The sequence below is a fragment of the Oncorhynchus mykiss genome, chromosome 18 (genome assembly GCF_057628025.1).
Source record: "Oncorhynchus mykiss isolate SJ-2025 chromosome 18, ASM5762802v1, whole genome shotgun sequence".
Lineage (NCBI taxonomy): Eukaryota > Metazoa > Chordata > Actinopteri > Salmoniformes > Salmonidae > Oncorhynchus > Oncorhynchus mykiss.
The window spans coordinates 47,410,855-47,430,292 of NC_143039.1; the positions used below are offsets into that span (position 1 = coordinate 47,410,855).

The window sequence follows — 19,438 nt, forward strand, 5'->3', positions numbered from 1 at the left end:
GGTTAGTCAAGGTCATTTGTACACGTAGGTCAGGGTCAGTAGGGGTGCCAATGCAAATAGTCTGGGTGGTCATTTGATTAATTGGTCAGCAGTCTTATGGCTTGGGGTTAGAAGCTGTTGAGGAGACTTAGCAGAGAGAACAGACTATGATTTAAGTCATTAGACTTGGAGTCTTTGAAAAATGTCTGGGTCTTCCTCTGACACTGCCTCGAATATACAGTACAGTGCTGTGTAATTAAAGTGGCGTTGTTGTTGTCTGTGTGTGTTTGTGGTAAACTGTCTTAGTGGATGATGAGGCAGTCTAATTTGGTAGTTGGTATTTTATTAGGATCCCCATCAGCTGTTGTGAAAGCAGCAGCTACTCTTCCTGGGGTCCACACAAAACATGAAACATGACAAAATACAGAACATAAATAGACAACAACAGCTCAAGGACAGGACTACATACGTTTTAAAACGGCACACATAGCCTACATATCAACACATACACACAAAATGTCTAGGTCAAATGGTGGAGAGACATTGTGAGGTGTTTCTTTATCTGTTCTTTGAAACCAGGTTTGCTCTTCATTTGAGTAATATGAGAGGGAAGGGAGCTCCATGCAACATAGCGCTATATAACACGGTCCGCTTTCTTGAGGTAACACCAAGTCTCCTCAACAGCCCATACGCTCATTACCAGATTCAGCTCAGTCCTATAACTTAGGGAATGATTTCTACCAAATACAATGCTCTTAGTTTTAGAGATCATCAGGACCAGTTAATTACTGGGCACTCATTCCAAAACAGACTGCAACTCTTTGTTAAGGGACGTCATTAGCTATTAGCTAGTTGCTGCAGCGCAATCAGAAACCTTCTCAATGAAAGTCAATGAGTCGCGGCGCAGTGTCAGTCCTTCCACCTCCCTACACAGTAACTCTTGAGTGAGAGGTCGGTTGGGGGTTATTTCTGCTCGGGCAGAGCTGTGGGCAGGCCCTGGCACTGTGCTGGGACTGTGTTCAATAGGCACCAAATAGAAGAAAACCGGCTGAAACGGGGAGGGACTACATGGAGTAGTCTAACAAGAACGGCTTGGATTTGTTTTCCGTTTCAAAAAAAAAAAGTTTTGCTACCGTGTGCCATAATGAATACGCCCCTGGTGTCTATGATGGGTGGGGAAGAGCAAAAAAAAGAAACCCCCGGCCTTCAGCCATGTTGCTAAGGGGCTAGTCATGTAATGGTAGGTCCGTGTGTGTGTGTGTGTGCGGCCTGTGTCCTGTGTAGCCATGTGATGGCGCGTCCACCAGACTGGTCTCTCAATGTGATTACACTGTCAAATCATATCCGCGGGCAAGATAAATCAAAGAATGGCATTGGAGTACACCTATCACTGTTGAAATACGTTTGACCACAGGCAAGGAATTGTACATCGACTTCTAATCTATTCCTTTTGCTTGTCGTATTAGACTGGAATTTGTCCATGATGGCGGGGGAAGTAATGTTGCATAGCCATCGAGTCATACGTCTAGTAATAATAAGAGTATTACTTGTAGAATTCCCTCATTGACTGAGCACTTTCCCATTTCGTCGTTGCATATGCCACCTTGTATCTCAGTGCACATGAATTCATACAGAATGTTGTCAAAGGTACAGTCTGATGGTTCTGTATGTCTGAACACAGGCCTTGCCTTTGTGTTCAACTGTATTGTACGACCACTGGGAAGGATATATGTAATTATGCTCTTGTGCTCTCCATGATAACACCTTCTTAATTGCCTCAAAGCGGTAGAGTATTGTACTGGTCTGAATGAAGAGCAATCGTTAATCAACCTAGTTTTGTGCCGTGTTACAATGGAATTACCAGTTTTTTTTTTTTTTTAAACACCTCAACTAAGAGGCCACATCTCAACAGGCAGAGAGAGGGGCATAATTGCCCTTAAGGGGTACATATAGTTGAATTGCATTGAACTGAATTCAGGCCTAATTGAATTGAATTGATGGCCAGACATACCTGTGAACAGGCACCTGGGAGGACAATCGGAAGCAGCGTGGACATCGGAAACATTGCGCCATTTGTATCGAAAATTGTTTGGGTACTTTCGGTTCTTTGGGTCTCCATCATTGACCACACTGTGCCCCTTCTCCATGCCCTCATACTTGACCATTTCCTCTTTCACCACTCCGCCATCTTGGTTGAAGGAGTCCTGGGACTCGTGGAGCAGGTGGTGGGTCTTTGAGCGTGCTTTTGCCGCAGCGCAGGTAGGTAGGTGTCTGGCTTGCGGGCGCTGTAGACAATCTGTTCCAAGCGAACATCTTGGGGCAGAGGTCACACTTAAAGGGCTTGAGGCCAGTGTGGGCCTGGATGTTGGTGCGCAAGCGGCAGCTTAGGGAAGTGGAAGGGTTGGGGAGGATGGAGGTAGTTATGGTGGTGAGGGGTGAATGGGTTGGGGTCTGTTCTCTGCCACTCACCACAGCTGAAAGAATTACGGTCAATAAACTCATCCACATAAATAAGTAGGCACAAAATGTGAGAAAACCTTTAAAAAAAAGAGGTGCCCCAGGAAATTATCCAACGAAAACACAGATTTGCGTTTCCGTTTCAAAATGTTTTGCTACATTGTACTCGACTGAACACAGCACAGCTCTCCATGCTCCTTTAGGAAGCCTACCTAGTACCTACCGTTGTTGTTTTTCCACTGGAACAGAGGCCTAGGTATATTGCGGTCCACATGATGTGTGGAGCCCTCTGAGTCCCCTTCCCCTCTGTCTCGGTGGTAGAGGTACTTGGTAGTGTTCAAACATTTCTGTCCACACACGTCACAGTAATGTAGCGCCCCCGCCAAGCCATGGATAGCATTGAGACTGAATTAGAATCAAAAACAGTATTCCTTCCTCAACACTCCCATGTTTACAAACCCTGCTGCCTGTAGTTCCAATCCAACTGATTCCTCCTCGAGCCAGACCTCCATCTGCACGGCCTGTGACTTCAGCACTGATTTGGCGTTGAAGCTGCCACGGCTTGGCGGGGGAGCTACATCACTGTGACGTGTGGAGAGAGAGCTTTATGAACGCTATCAAGTACCTATACCACCGCAGGCAGCACTGAGACAGAGGGGAAGGGGACTCAGAGGGCTCCACACACCGGGTGGGCAGCAATATAACTAAGCCTCGGTTCCAGTTGAAAAGCAACAACGGTAGGCTTCCTAAAGAAACTGTGTTCAGTAGAGTACAACGTAGCAAACCATTTTGAAACGGAAAATGCTAATCTTTGTTCTGATTGGATCATTTCCTGGGGCACCCCTTCCGTTTCAAAAAGTGTTCTTGGGTTTTGTGCCTACCTACTTATAAGTTCATTATTTTACACAATTGACTTCCATAATTCTTTCAGCTGGGATGAGTGGCAGAGAAGACCCTTCCCCCTCCACCACTACACTCCAGAGAAGACCCTTCCCCCCTCCACCACTACACTCCAGAGAAGACCCTTCCCTCCTCCACCACTACACTCCAGTGAAGACCCTTCCCTCCTCCACCACTACACTCCAGAGAAGACCCTTCCCTCCTCCACCACTACACTCCAGAGAAGACCCTTCCCTCCTCCACCACTACACTCCAGTGAAGACCCTTCCCTCCTCCACCACTACACTCCAGTGAAGACCCTTCCCTCCTCCACCACTACACTCCAGAGAAGACCCTTCCCCCCTCCACCACTACACTCCAGTGAAGACCCTTCCCTCCTCCACCACTACACTCCAGAGAAGACCCTTCCCTCCTCCACCACTACACTCCAGAGAAGACCCTTCCCTCCTCCACCACTACACTCCAGAGAAGACCCTTCCCCCCTCCACCACTACACTCCAGTGAAGACCCTTCCCTCCTCCACCACTACACTCCAGAGAAGACCCTTCCCCCCTCCACCACTACACTCCAGTGAAGACCCTTCCCTCCTCCACCACTACACTCCAGAGAAGACCCTTCCCTCCTCCACCACTACACTCCAGAGAAGACCCTTCCCCCCTCCACCACTACACTCCAGTGAAGACCCTTCCCCCCTCCACCACTACACTCCAGAGAAGACCCTTCCCTCCTCCACCACTACACTCCAGAGAAGACCCTTCCCCCCTCCACCACTACACTCCAGTGAAGACCCTTCCCTCCTCCACCACTACACTCCAGTGAAGACCCTTCCCTCCTCCACCACTACACTCCAGTGAAGACCCTTCCCCCCTCCACCACTACACTCCAGAGAAGACCCTTCCCTCCTCCACCACTACACTCCAGTGAAGACCCTTCCCCCCTCCACCACTACACTCCAGAGAAGACCCTTCCCTCCTCCACCACTACACTCCAGAGAAGACCCTTCCCCCCTCCACCACTACACTCCAGTGAAGACCCTTCCCTCCTCCACCACTACACTCCAGTGAAGACCCTTCCCCCCTCCACCACTACACTCCAGAGAAGACCCTTCCCTCCTCCACCACTACACTCCAGTGAAGGTATATTTTGTTTGTGTTTCGACTGAAAGCAACTTCAAGTATTTATTTTATTACTCTACTGTATGTCTGTGGTGATGTCCTAGAGTTCCGGAGTGACGCTTCAATCTCAAAATGCACCATTCAAGCACCAACATAGACCCCAAAAGAGAACCTTCACGATGAACCCAAACTTGCCTTACCTGCACAACCTCATGGAGAAGAGAGTGACAGGGCGTCCGACTGACTCCAGACTCTATCTTGGATCTTCTCTGTTTAAGTTCAACAGCCCCCAGAACCAGAACAAGACCCGGACCCAAACTCTAATACGCTAACAGTGTATCGAATGTGAGACCCTGGAGTTTCCTTTGTGTTCGCTTAATGAGTGTTTTGATGCTACGGAGGCGTTTGAGCGCTTATCATCAGTGCAAACCTGTCGCTAGCTGATTAGTCTGTTGCTAAGGATAATAGGTAGCTAGGGGCTAGTTTTCATAGCAACACAATGCTCAGGGTGTGTCACGCACCACAGTCCTCAAGGGCTGCCGGGTCTACTTTTTCTTTTTTCTCCCTCACGGACACTTACATGATCGATTCATGTCAGTGACTAGAGATTACATACATCTGGGTCTGCATCTCAAATGCCACCCTAGGGCCCTGGTCAAAAATAGTACACTATAAAGGAAACATGGTGCCATTTGGGACACACCCAAGGTCTAAAATCTGATGAAAGCAGGCTAGGATGATACCAACACTTTTTCCTTGTAAAGAGTTCTTGGTCATCACGATATCTGACCATGCTAGAAAGGACGGATTTATCGAACAAATCCAATTTGAACCACTTTCCATGATTTGAACCCTTAAACTAGTTAGGGATAGGCGGGACGCAAATGTCTCAACTGGCCAATAGCCAGGGAAAATGCAGAGCGTCAGATTCAAATAAAATACTATAAAATTCAAACTTTCATTAAATCACACATGTAAGATATTCAATTAAAGCTACACTCGTTGTGAATCTAGCCAACATGTCAGATTTTTACATGTCAATTGAATTTTTACATGTCAATTTAATTTTTACATGTCAATTTTTACATGTCAATTTAATTTTTACATGTCAATTTATAAAGCGTGTTTGATCCAGAAAAAAACACCTTACAAAAAATGCAACGTCACTACAAAATATTTCAAAAGTTGCCTATAAACTTTGCCAAAATACAAACAAACTACTTTTGTAATACAACTTTATGTATTTTTAAACGTTAATAATCGATCAAATTGTAGACGGGGCAATCTGTGTTCAATACAGGAATGAAAACAAACCAGCACCACTTTTCACGTCTTGCGCAACTTTCAACAGTGTACCCAGTTCCTAGTTGGCCTACTTCTTCATTGCACAAAGGAATAACCTCAACCAAATTCCAAAGACATCCAGTGGAAGCGGTAGGAACTGAAAACAGGTTCCTAAGAAATATATATATTCTTTTTAATTTTACCTTTATTTAACTAGGCAAGTCAGTTAAGAACAAAATCTTATTTTCGATAACAGAACAGTGGGTTAACGGCCTGTTCAGGGGCAGAACGACAGCTTTGTACCTTGTCAGCTCCGGGGTTTGAACTTGCAATCTTCCGGTTACTAGTCCAACGCTCTAACCACTAGGCTACCCTGCCGCCCCAACATCCATTGGCAATGACAAAAAATAATAATTCTGAACAGTTAGTCCTTGGGGTTTTGCCTGCTACATAAGTTCTGTTATACTCACAGACATGATTCAAACAGTTTTAGAAACTTCAGAGTGTTTTCTATCCAAATATATGAATAATATGCATATCTTATATTCCTGGCATGAAGTAGCAGGAAGTTGAAATTGGGCACGCTATTTATCCAAATGGGAAAATTCTGCCCCCTAGCCCCAAGAGGGGCTATTCCTAATCCTACACAAAGAACAAATAGCTCATGTTCGTAATCTTGATCATAAAGTCTGTCGATGTTGCCGTTTTGGTCCTTTCAAACATGGCCATCGAGGGACATCTCCTTTGAGTGCAGTACCTCAGCCTGTGGTGTAGGAGGGGCTACAGGGACAGTCTCCTGTGTGTTGACAGGTTGGCAGATGAGCTGAGGAGATTACCACCTCCAGAGAGTTGAATATCGGGCAGCAGGTGGAGAACAAGTAGAGGGAGGAGTGGTCCATACCTACGTCTGAGAGGAATGCACACATTATACACACACAAACACTCACAAGACTGCAATCCAATTAAAACGCACACACACACACACAAAGACAGAGGCAGACAGACACACAGACACACAGTTAAATTGGCTCACATACAGCTGTCAGCCTTCTCCCTCCCTATCACAGTGAATGCTTAGTGATGTATAATGCTGGTAAGCTGACATACTGAGGTTGGCTGCATATTAGCTGTTTCCCTTTAGGGGGTCAGTGGGTGTGAAACAGTCCGTGTGAATTTCTCTATCTTTTGTCTCCTCCTCCCTGCTCCCTCCTTGGATTCTCTGTGTGAGGGTAAAACAGATGGCAGTTCGCTAACTGTTTGGCTAGGGACCCGCTCTGCCTGTGCCTCCGTATACACATACACACACACAATCACACACACGCAATCATGCACACACAATACACAGACTATGACCCTGACAGCAGAGTGGATCACACAGACACATGCTGCACCATTTGGTTTCTATTGGTGTGTGTGTGTGTGCCCGTGTGCATGCATGAGCGTCTGCACGTGTCTGGTGCCATTAATAACAATTCCACTTTGTGCCCTTGATAGGACTCGGGAATCTTGGAGCTAAATGTGTTTTAAACGCTGTGGAACAGAGGTCATTTCCTGTTCCCATGTAACAAGCGAGCGCAATACCAGCCACAACTCCAATGGGATGTGAGAGATCTGAGATTGATATGTTTCCCAGCTCAAAATGCTTTGACTGTGTTGACTGACAATGTCATCTTAACCTCAGAGCTCGGTGTTGCTCCCAGGGGTTCACTGTTTAACAAAGTGGACATCGACGACACGTCTAAAAGCCTAAATTCAATGCCAATATTTGATCACCGCGGTTGGGTGAATTCTAATATGTGTGGCAGTGTGAGAGAAAAGCATGTCTGTCAACAATGTTTCATCTATTTACTCATTGATCACTAATCACTCACTACATTAATCTTACATTCCTCTTCCAGTCAAAAGTGCTGCCCGTGAACTTGTTTGTGACCTGAGGGGGTGGGTCTTGTTGAATATAAGCCTTTTCTTTGATTTTGCATCTTGGCAAAAATGTGTTTGTAGTTCATAGAAGGTTGTATAAAACTACAGAGAAAGGTTTAAATATTGTAGACAGCTGTTCCATCACACCTGTGCTGACAGAGTTACAGAATGACAAGCAGTTGGCACCATTGCTGACAGCAGCCTTCAGCGTGCAAAGCCAATACTGATGGATTGTGCAACGAGGCCCCCAGGCTTGTAATGTGCAAACGGTGAGGAATTTCCAAGGAGATGAAACCAGTTTGTTTTTAATCCTCTAAAAGGTTTGGCACTCGAGCTTGCTTGTCCTCTCTAACACTGTACTTGAGGGCAGATCTTCTTTTACTGATATTTATTTGTATATTTTTGGGGGGGAACATTAGCAGTAAAACGCATGCTCAGGTTGTAACCAGGCAAAACATCTTTACATACTGAGTGGAGAAACACTGAACTGGCCTGCAGGACTGAAGGTGTCCGAAAGTAATTGGGGGGGAAAAAAAGTACATAGGGCAAGGTTCCCCTACTGGCGGCCCATTTTATTTGGCCCAAGTTTTCTGAGCAAAAATAAATAAATAAATAAATAAATTATATATATATATATATATATATATATATATATATATATATATATATATATATATATATATATATATATATATACACACACAGTATACACCTCCGTTCAAAACTTTGGGGTCACTTAGAACATCAAATTGATCAGAAATACAGTGTAGACATTGTTAATGTTGTAAATGACTATTGTAACTGGAAACGGCTGATTTTCTTTAATAGAATATCTACATATGCGTACAGAGGCCCATTATCAGCAACCATCACTCCTGTGTTCCAATGGCACGTTGTGTTAGATAATCAAAGTTTAGCATTTTAAAAAGCAAATTCATCATTAGAAAACACTTTTGCAATTATGTTAGCACAGCTGAAAACTGTTGTCCTGATTAAAGAATAAATAAAACTGGCCTTCTTTAGGCTAGTTGAGTATCTGGAGCATCAGCATTTGTGGGTTTGATTACAGGCTCAAAATGGCCAGAAACAAATAACTTTCTTCTGAAACTCGTCAGTCTATTCTTGTTCTGAGAAATGAAGGCTATTCCATGCGAGAAATTGCCAAGAAACGAAAGATCTCGTACAACGCTGTGTACTAATCCCTTCACAGAACAGCGCAAACTTGGGAGGCACAACTGAGCAAGAGGGCAAGTACGTACATTAGAGTGTCTAGTTTGAGAAACAGATGCCTCACAAGTCCTCAACTGGCAACTTCATTAAATAGTACCCACAAAACACCAGTCGCAACGTCAACAGTGAAGAGGCTCCTCCGGGATGCTGGCCTTCTAGGCAGTAAAAGACCAAGTCCATATTATGGTGAGAACAGCTCAAATAAACAAAGAGAAATGACAGCCCATCATTACTTTAAGACATGAAGGTTAGTCAATGTGGAAAATTTCATGAACTTTGAAAGTTTCTTCAAGTGCAGTCGCAAAAACCATCAAGCGCTATGATGAAACTGGCTACCGGTCAAAAGTTTTAGAACACCTACTCATCCAATCATTGATTGGATTTGTATAGCCCTTTTCTACCAACTGAGGTACTCAAAGTGCTTTACATAGTACGGGGGAAACTCACCTTATCCACCATCAATGTGTAGCACCCACCTCAGTGATGCACGGCGGCCATTTTTGTGCCAGAACTCTCACCACACATCAGCTATCAGTTGGAGGGGTGAGGAGTGATATATGCCCATTAGGAATGAGGGGGATGATTAGGTGGCCAGGTTGGGAATTTAGCCATGACACCAGGATGAACACCCCTACTCTCACAATAAGCACCATGGGATTTTGAATGACCACAGAGAGTCAGGACACCTGTTTTAGCATCCAGTCCGAAAGACCGCACCCTACGCAGGACAATGTTCCCAAATGTAATCAAGGTTTGAAATGATGTTTTAGTCAAATACTATCTCTGTTTAGGCTTCTTGCGGCCAATATGCAGTCTAAAAATATAATGTATAATGTTCCGGAAACCAGACCATCCGCTCCAAAAAATAATTGGCCAGCGGCTGAATCTAGTTGATGATCCGTGCTGTAGGGCCTTCTTGTATGGTGTTACTGTGTGTATGACAAAGTTCTAGGCAAAGCATGTTACAAAATTATAGACCATCTCTGGCCTAGGTTTATTCAAACCTTAGTCCTCCTTGATTTTCTTCTGTTTGTCTGTAGGGTTATTTGGCAATTCAGGCCCTAGCTATGAATGAGTAGTCTACATGATGCAATGAACAAATAAACAGCACTATATTACACAGGCCTAAACATTTCAGTGCATTTCATGGTACATATTTGTCTCTTGTAAAATCAGTGGCCTAACCTTTCTATAAACATTCTCATAAATAAATTAACTGTGATATCCATCCAAGCCTAACAAGTGAAACTCTTCAATATAGCACCGGGATTTATTCATCCATTTCAACCTTATGCAATGTCGCCCCCTGGTGTGCTAGATACAACCTCACAACTTGTGGAAAGATGAGCGTGGAAAGAAATAGTCGAGGGCCTTAGTGTAGACCGACATTTACGTTCAAATATTATTTTGTGCAGATGGTTACCCCGATTTTGTTAGAGATATTGACACAATTTATCTATTAGAAATTAATATTGTCTTTGTCTTGTCAAGCATCATTCCTTATGGATGCATTTTTACCAAAAACATTTGCAGGTATTCTTAGTAGCTGCATTATTTGCTTTATTGTGTCAACGTGGCCTGACTGTACTGCAAGCCAGACAGGTGGAGTTGCTTGCGATACCATCGAGCTCAGAAACACTTTTACTTGTGGTTCCTATGGTACAATGGCCGCTCCTCTGTAGGTCGAATGTCTATATATCACTGAGGGGAGAACGGCTCAAGAGGGGTACAGTAAATTATTCGTGATGCAATAGTGCACTGCATCACCAATACTGTACCACTCTTCATTGGCTTGGCTTAAATTGATGTGCAACAATGAAGACCGCATTTAAAGACTTAATCCAAAAACAGCACTTAGTGTTACAATGTACTGTACCTACTCTTCAAATGCACCCACACCACAGCGGGACATGTACACAAAATATTAGGGATATTATTTATTTATTATCGGCAGAATTTCACAATGGCATTTGACGTGATTAGCATAACTGACAAGATTGACGAGAGCCTATTACATGATCGGAAAAGCCCCCTTAATAAGTTAAACCTCATGTTTGACTATGATTCCTAAAAACCATAAGCCCACCACATATTCACATTCTATAAGAATACTGTATAGTTTTCATGAAAAAAAAGTGTATTACAAAAGGTCTAGTTGGCAAAACATGTCGTTTTGGAGCACACAGATGGACATACACGTTCTCAGTGAACATCATTCCGGCCTTTTTCAACTGAAGAGGATTACAAGGGATATACATGCTCTCTTCACTTGATTACAAGTGCACGAGCTAGACTCGCAGAAGACTTCCCAAAAGAGTACTGCTGATGCAATGGAAATGGACTTAAAACAGACAATGGCTGATTTAGTCTTGTTTTTAACGTCCTTGTCAGACCTGTTTGGTAAACACACTATAAATAAAAGTTCAATGTCATTTAAGGATAGGGTGATAAGTGTTAAGGGTTTCACACAGTATGATTTACTGTACCTCGTCAGTTCATCATCATGCATGGCTCACTGCCACTAACATTACTTGGTTGCCCTTTTGAGCCACTTCCTGTAGTCAAATTTTGGAGCCGTCACTCTTGGTTCTGTGGGGAAAACGTCATCTCAGTGTCAAAGAAACATCACCATAGAATAGAAAAAATCAAATTGTTGCCAGTAGATATTACATAGGCAAAAATAACTAGTGTTGGCCTAGAATACTGTGTTAAGATTTCCCAAACTTAGATCTGACTGCATTGATGAACATTCTGGGGCGGCAGGTTGCCTTGTGTTTAGAGCGTTGGACTAGTTTTTTATTCATTTTTATTTCACCTTTATTTAACCAGGTAGGCTAGTTGAGAACAAGTTCTCATTTACAACTGCGACCTGGCCAAGATAAAGCATAGCAGTGTGAACAGACAACACAGAGTTACACATGGAATAAACAATTAACAAGTCAATAACACAGTAGAAAAAAAAGAGTCTATATACATTGTGTGCAAAAGGCATGAGGAGGTTGGCGAATAATTACAATTTTGCAGATTAATACTGGAGTGATAAATTATCAGATGGTCATGTACAGGTAGAGATACTGGTGTGCAAAAGAGCAGAAAAGTAAATAAATATAAACAGTATGGGGATGAGGTAGGTAAATTGGGTGGGCTATTTAACTTCAGCGATTTTTGCAATTCCTTCCAGTCACATGCAGCAGAGAACTGGAACGAAAGGCGGCCAAATGAGGTGTTGGCTTTAGGGATGATCAGTGAGATGCACCTGCTGGAGCGCGTAACCAAAAAGGTTGCAAGATTGAATCCCCGAGCTGACAAGGTAAAAATCTGCCGCTCTGCCCCAGAAAAAGGCAGTTAACCCACAGTTCCTAGGCTACAATTTAAATAAGAATTCTTAACTGACTTGTGTAGTTAAATAAACAAATTCTACCTGAACAGCATCAGATCCTCCAAATCCAGGCAGGGGCAAAGTCCTCTGTCTGATCACCTTGTGCACAAAACTACACTCTTCAGAGGTGTGGACGGATGCAAGTTTTGCTCCAAATTGCTCACAGTCCCACTAGAGACAAAGAGGACAGGATATAATATCACATATATATTTCATAATGGAAGTTGTTTTTTTTAACTACAAAATAATTTCAGCTATGGATTTTGTGTTCTTGCAACATGGATTTTTTAAATTTATATTTTACCTTCATTTAACTAGGCAAGTCAGTTAAGAAGAAATTGGATGCATTTTCAACATATAATCCAGTGTGGAACTGCAACACTGTGATTGGTGATACCTGGTGTATGTCTATATGATCAGTCTGATATAGCTACGCCAAAACATTTCAAGGGTGCATCAGGTTAAAATGCACCTCAGCATTCATCCACATCTTCCCGGAAGGGACAGACATAAAACACAGTGCCCCGTATTTGAGCCAGCGAGGGGGGGGAAAGAGCTCCTGCTCATCCTTTCCACCGTCTCTGTGATGAAGCAAGACATGATCAGAACCAACTCATTGAAGCCTAACATTACCAATGCACAAGCACTGTGTTGAGCAAGTTGAGAAATCGTATTTCTTCATGCACCAGGTTTCACCCATCACGGTGTTGTAGTTCCGCACTCAGAAAAGCCATCACAAGTTGCTCATTCATTGAAGATGATGTAACAACATCGAGCATCTGTTCCATGTGGGTTTCCATGACATTTGTATCCTCTCGAAAAGAGATGTAACTACTATGAAGAAATGTCATTTTCCCAGTATATAATGTGAGCTGTATCATTTTAGATGTCATATGAGGATGAGGTGTTTTCTTGGTTTGCTGTGTGAGTTACCTGCTGCACCGCTCAGAGCAAACACAGCACAGTGAACCAGGGAAAGGATAACCATTGCCACAGTGATAATGGGATCCTGAAAATAAGACATATACAATCAATAACAAACGAGACATCTACCTCAATTGATTAATAGATGTTTTGGGCTGTTAGTGATTCACTGATGATTCCCTCAAAAAAAAAAGCAGAGGAGCACTTTCATACTGTTGGCTCACATGGCCACAAGGAAACCGATTTCCCATAGCTCCATATCAGTTGAACACAGTACAAAGTATCATGTTTGTGAGAGTTAAATGCGATCATCTGATAGGCCTGTATTGGATTGAACTGTTTATTGGGGCAGAGATTCAACAATAGGGGGAGCAAGTTGGGCTGATTAAAGAGATGCCCTCTGCTCCGGCACAGGCCACAAACAAAAAAAACATGTAGAAAACCCATACATTTCGATTATGTATTTCATAACATAGGTTATTGGTAGATGACTGCAACAACAAAAAAACATGGCACTTGGTGTCACCTTGCAAGAGTTGGTTCTTTGGTCTTTGGTTCATTATGATGTTGATTTGACAGTGACACCGTTTATGAAGGGAACTACATCATGCCACTAATATACTGCTAGTATAATGGCACACTGCAATAGGCTTACCGTAAAATACTATATGACTTTTACGGCAGAAATAGGTTTAAGAACTAATGAGAGAAAATGAATTAAATGTGTACAATTAAATGTTTCAGATCAACAAATCTTCAATGACATTATGTGACAGAAAATGAATGTTAATGATTGTAAAAGGAGACTATTCAAGGGGCTGTTGTGATAGGAAAACCAATATGCAGATCGGTCCGTTACAGACCACACTTGAAGGGTAATTGTCCCCTGACTGTGACCCAGTCTATCTAGGTCTGCAGACTGTCCAACAACTTCCTCGGCAGCGTCTGTGGCAGATTAAGAGTATGCAGATTGTCCTGCAGAAAGCAGGTGCCTTGAGGTCGGGAAGGGCCCCAGGCTAAAATAAAGAATATAAAACATTTCATATGATGTGCCAATGGATACTGAAGCAGGCATTTGCTTTCTGCCTACTTCTCTAAGTGGCAGGATTATCAACCAACACTTTTGAAGCCACACATCTTTTTGTGCAGGAGGTGACATTTCATCATTTAAAGTGACAGTCCCGAGTGAATGACATGTTTTAATCATATTTCAAAGCGGTATATTGTGGTAGACACAGATGACGAAATAATTATTTAAAAAAAATATTGATATACAGATATCAGATTAGTGTTTTAGCCCGAGTGTAGCTGTTGGATGCAACGTACAGAAAGCTTGACCCATAGGCTGTATGTAAATACCAATAAAACAAATCAGGATCCATTTGCTGTGATGCAGCTTGATCCGTATTTGGACCAGCCTACTGGGCATAACTCCTTGCACTCCGTCCCCTCCTCCACATCCCCCTACCTCCTCAGTCACATCCTCCTCTCTCCACTTACTCTCTGGGAGGACGGGGATTGAAACAGGTTGCTGTAGCAACAATGTCCATGTACAAATCTACCTAGAGTCTACCATTATGTGGAATGTACAATTCTAGTTTTTTTTTTGTCCTGGGCGAGTGACCGCCTAAAAACTGAAAATGTTAATTCAACAAAAATAAGAGATTAAAAAAAAAACACTTACCAAGAGGCAACGTTTGCTCAGCAACTGCAGTGAAAGACAAGGGAGCACATTTTATTTATCTTAGAAATGTATATTTCTTTACACATCTACTCCTTTCACAGGCACACGTAACTTTGAAAAAGTGTTCCAGAAGGGAAGCGAGTCTACAGTGGTACAAACTTACCAAGAGTTGGGTTCTGTTCAAAAGGTGTTTGCCTCGTCACCCGGACCCTCTGTAAAAACAGAAAACAGAGACATAACCAGTAAGGAGTGAGATGGGAAACCCTTTACCCACAGGAGGAACCTGTTCAATGTCATTATCCAGAAAGGGTTCTGTAAAAGGAGAGGTATTGAATTAATAAAATGGACCAAAACAATTCTCAAGGACGGTCACCCAATTTAGACACCTATGCATTCATTTTTAAGTGGGGGCCTCCCGAGTGGTGCAGCGCTCTAAGGCACTACGTTGCAGTGCTTGAGGCATCACTACAGACCCGGGCTGTGTGATCAAGAGACCCATGAGGCAGCACACAAATGGCCCAGCGCTGTCCGGGTTAGGGGAGGGTTTGGCCGGCCGCGATTTCCTTGTCCCATCACGCTCTAACAACTCCTTGTGGCGGGCCGGGCGCCTGCACGCTGACTTCGGTCGCCAGCTGGACGGTGTTTCCTCCGACACATTGGTGCGGCTGGCTTCCGGGTTAAGAAAACAGTGTGTCAAGACGCAGTCCAGCTTGGTAGGGTCGTGTTTAGGAGGACGCATGGCTCTCAGCCATCGCCTCTCCTGAGTCTGAAGGGGAGTTGCAGATATGGGACAAGACTAGCTACCAATTGGATAACACGAAATTGGGGCGGGGGGTTAAAAGTTTTTATTTGTAATTATGGTACCTTGATGTGAACTAGTTGATAATATTGATGTTTCTGTTTTTGCACCATAGGTTTGTTGGTGTACTTAAAGATTGCAGCTACAACGTGACCCCCTTGACAAAGATCAAAACAAGCACTGTATCTTTAGGTCAGGTGACAGGATTCCTGAAAACACCCACACATACACATCCATAAACTATGCACATGACTATGTATGTGTGCAGTGTAGTACACAAATGCAAGCATTCCCATTTAACCCACTTTTAGAACTCCCGTGACACTGTGATATGATTGAGGCAGCTCTCGATTGGATATTGCAAATTAACCCAATTTCACAACATGCTATTAGGCTCAAGCAAATGTACGCACACGCGCACACACTCATATACTGAATCGACTTGGTCAAGTTTGCGTGGAAGAGGTGGAAAAACCTGCTATAGACAACCTAGATGGGAAACTATTGGGAATGGTAGCAGACTGTATTGCCACCCCTGTTTGCCATGTCTTTAACCAAAGGAGTGTGTGTCCATAGGCGAGGAAGGAAGCTAAAGAAATTCCACTACTTAACAATAGCAATGCACTCTTTTCTGGCTCTAACAGCCCCCCCGCCTGTTCTTAGTAAACTGGTGAAGAGAATTGTGTTTGAACAAATGCAATGCTATTTTTTAATGACTAACTGCTGACTTTCAGCAGGCATGTAGGGAAGGGCACTCAACTCGTACTGCATACTTTACATGTAACCTTTATTTAACTAGGCAAGTCAGTTCAGAACAAATTCTTAAGATGACTGATGATTGGCTGAAATAAATGGATAATACATACGATGGTAGTTGGAGCTGTATTGTTAGATTTCAGCGCAGCATTTGATGTCATTGGTTATAATTTGTTTTTGGAGAAAAAAAACTCACTTGTTATGACTTGTTCTGAAATGCAAAGGGACGGATCGAAATTTACACAATTACTAAAATGGGGGAGGGTTCGAATTAGAGGGTGATTGCCTCTGGAATTTATACACTGATTGAGTAGGTAAAGTTATGGAGATTGTACTCCTATTAGAAATATGGAGAGAGAGACAGTTCCCCAGTTTAGGGTTCTATAAATGTTGATTGGAGATTAACAATGTCTGCCATTCTGTGCCATGTCACTCAGCTGTGATTATCCAAATAACAGTCCATTTATCCATACAAGATGTGGTCTGGAAATAATAAACATTAATACAAATGGCATCAATACTTAAAACTTCTTATGGCTGCAGGGGCAGTATTGAGTAGCTTGGATGAAAGGTGCCCAGAGTAAACTGCCTGCTCCTCAGTCCCAGTTGCTAATATATGCATATTATTATTAGCAGTGGATAGAAAACACTCTGACGTTTCTAAAACTGTTTGAATGATGTATGTGAGTATATCAGAACTCACTCATATGGCAGGCAAAAACCTGAGAAGAAATCCAAACAGGAAATGGGAAATCTGAGGTTGGTCGATTTTCAACCCAGCCCCTATTGAATATACAGTGGGATATTGGCTATGTTGCACTTCCTAAGGCTTCCACTAGATGTCAAACGTCTTTAGAAACTTGAATGAGGCTTCTACTGTGTTGTGGAGCCGGATGGGAGCTGTTTGAGTCAGTGGTCTGGCAGAGTGCCAGGTCCTGGTCACGCACATTTCACATGATAGCGACCTGCGTTCCATGGCTTCTCTACAGATATAGGAATTCTCCGGTTGGAACGTTATTGAAGATTTATGATAACAACATCCTAAAGATTGATTCTATACTTAGTTTGACAAGTTTCTTCGACCTGTAATATAACTTTTTGAAGTTTTCATCCGCTTGAGTGTTTGGATTTGTGTACTAAATGCTCTAACAAAAGTAGCAACTTGGACATAAATAATGGACATTATTGAACTAATCAAGCATTTATTGCGGAACTAGGATTCCTGGGAGTGTATTCTGATGAAGATCGTCAAAGGTAAGGGATTATTTATAATGTTATTTCTGATTTCTGTTGACTCCAACATGGCGGATAATTTTATTTTTAATCTGAGCGCCGTCTCAGATTATTGCATGGTTTGCTTTTCCGTAAAGTTTTTTTGAAATCTGACACAGCAGTTGTATTAAGGAGAGCAATATCTATATTTCCATGTCTAACAATTGTATTTATCGACATTTATAATGAGTATTTCTATAAAATTATGTGGCTCTCTGCAATATCACCGGATGTTTTTGGAACTAGTGAACGTAACGCGCCAATGTATAATGATATTTTTTATATATAAATATGAACTTTATCAGTCCTATGAGGGTCATCTGATGATGATCATCAAAGGTTAGTGATTCATTTTATCTCTATTTTTGTGACTCCTCTCTTTGGCTGGAAAAATTGCAGAATTTTTCTGTGAGTTGGTGGTGACCTAACATAGTCGTTTGTGGTGCTTTCGCTGTAAAGCCTATTTGACAACAAGATTACATTTAAAACGGTATAAAATACATGTTTGAGGAATTTTAATTATGAGATTTCTGTTGTTTTGAATTTGGCGCCCTGCACTTTCACTGGCTGTTGTCATATCGATCCCGTTAATGGGATTGCAGCCCTAAGAAGTTGTTTAAGGCACATTCATTTAACAAGAACAAAACAAAATATACAGCTCTCATCTGTTATAATAATCCAATGACTGATGTTGCTGGTTACATGTATTTTCATTTCAGACTAGCCACCTAACAATGTCAGGCGAAAATGTAGACACATTATCCTGTAATAATGACGGAAATAAACAAGACACATAATGCTGTAATAATGACACAAATATTCTTAAACTATTACTTCATCAGTAAAACAGGGGGAAACATATACCTTCCTTACAGTTCTGGTATTCACGCACAGTGATGAATAAATTGGTCAGAAAGGAAATTATGTCCAAAACAGAGATTTGGTGTTCACAGCAGTAAGTAGCGAGTTGCACTTGGTAATGAACTTAACACTCTGCCAGTGCGTGATAGCTTTGACGCGATCACTGAGTTCTTAAAAGGACAGGCTTTCTTATAAGAGTCATGCTTTTTCAATTTCAGTCAAGGGGAGGGTTTAGTGTTTAAAAAAAATATATATATTGAGTACAGGGGAGGGTCATGTAATTGGTAATTGACAAAATGTCTATATTTCACAGTGTCTTAGAATTCTTTGATTATTAGGCTATATATCGATGTGTGCGATGCCACTGGGCGCGCAATATAAACGTGCCTATAGGCTATTTAGTGTGGTCTCAATCAAAAGATCCAGAGCCTAAAGGCTAGGAAGTACATGCTCCGAGAAGCACAGAGCAAAGTTATATTTCTAAGATAGCTGCTGGGATGGTGTAAATAACACTAGGCTGCATTACACACTGCAATGGATATTCCAACCCTGAGCACCAGCCTGCTCTCCTGTTGCTAATCAAAAACTTTTTTGTGTGCTGCTTAACTAGCAGCTGTGATGTGTAGGGCTATGGTGGCAGTTCATAAGGAGAGTCAAAGGCTTCTTCTGTTAAAAAAAATGTTTAGGCCTAGTCCCAAAAATGCACGGGCGGACTGTCCTATGTTTTGTTCAGTTTGAGAAGGAGATTGTGATGAGAAGGACCGGAGGTCAACTTTGATAGATTTTTAATAAATTAAATGATATTAGTAGCAACAATATGTTTCTTGCCCATTAGGTATTTATCAGAGTTATTGATCTCACAATAAGCCAGATTTGAG

General features: G+C 42.4%; 1 long non-coding RNA gene across 2 annotated transcripts; it reads right to left on the reverse strand.

Annotated features, from left to right (window-relative positions):
* Window positions 1–5,492: 5,492 nt before the first annotated feature.
* Window positions 5,493–18,307, reverse strand: LOC149975534 (uncharacterized). 2 transcript variants are annotated; one of them, XR_016488501.1, is made up of 6 exons: window positions 15,036–18,307; window positions 14,873–14,896; window positions 13,198–13,273; window positions 12,307–12,435; window positions 11,372–11,474; window positions 5,493–6,642 (listed from the first exon to the last, which is right to left on the reverse strand). It is a non-coding gene; the product is annotated as an uncharacterized LOC149975534 (long non-coding RNA). The 2 variants fall into 2 exon arrangements; XR_016488502.1 differs by lacking the exon at window positions 12,307–12,435.
* Window positions 18,308–19,438: the final 1,131 nt, after the last annotated feature.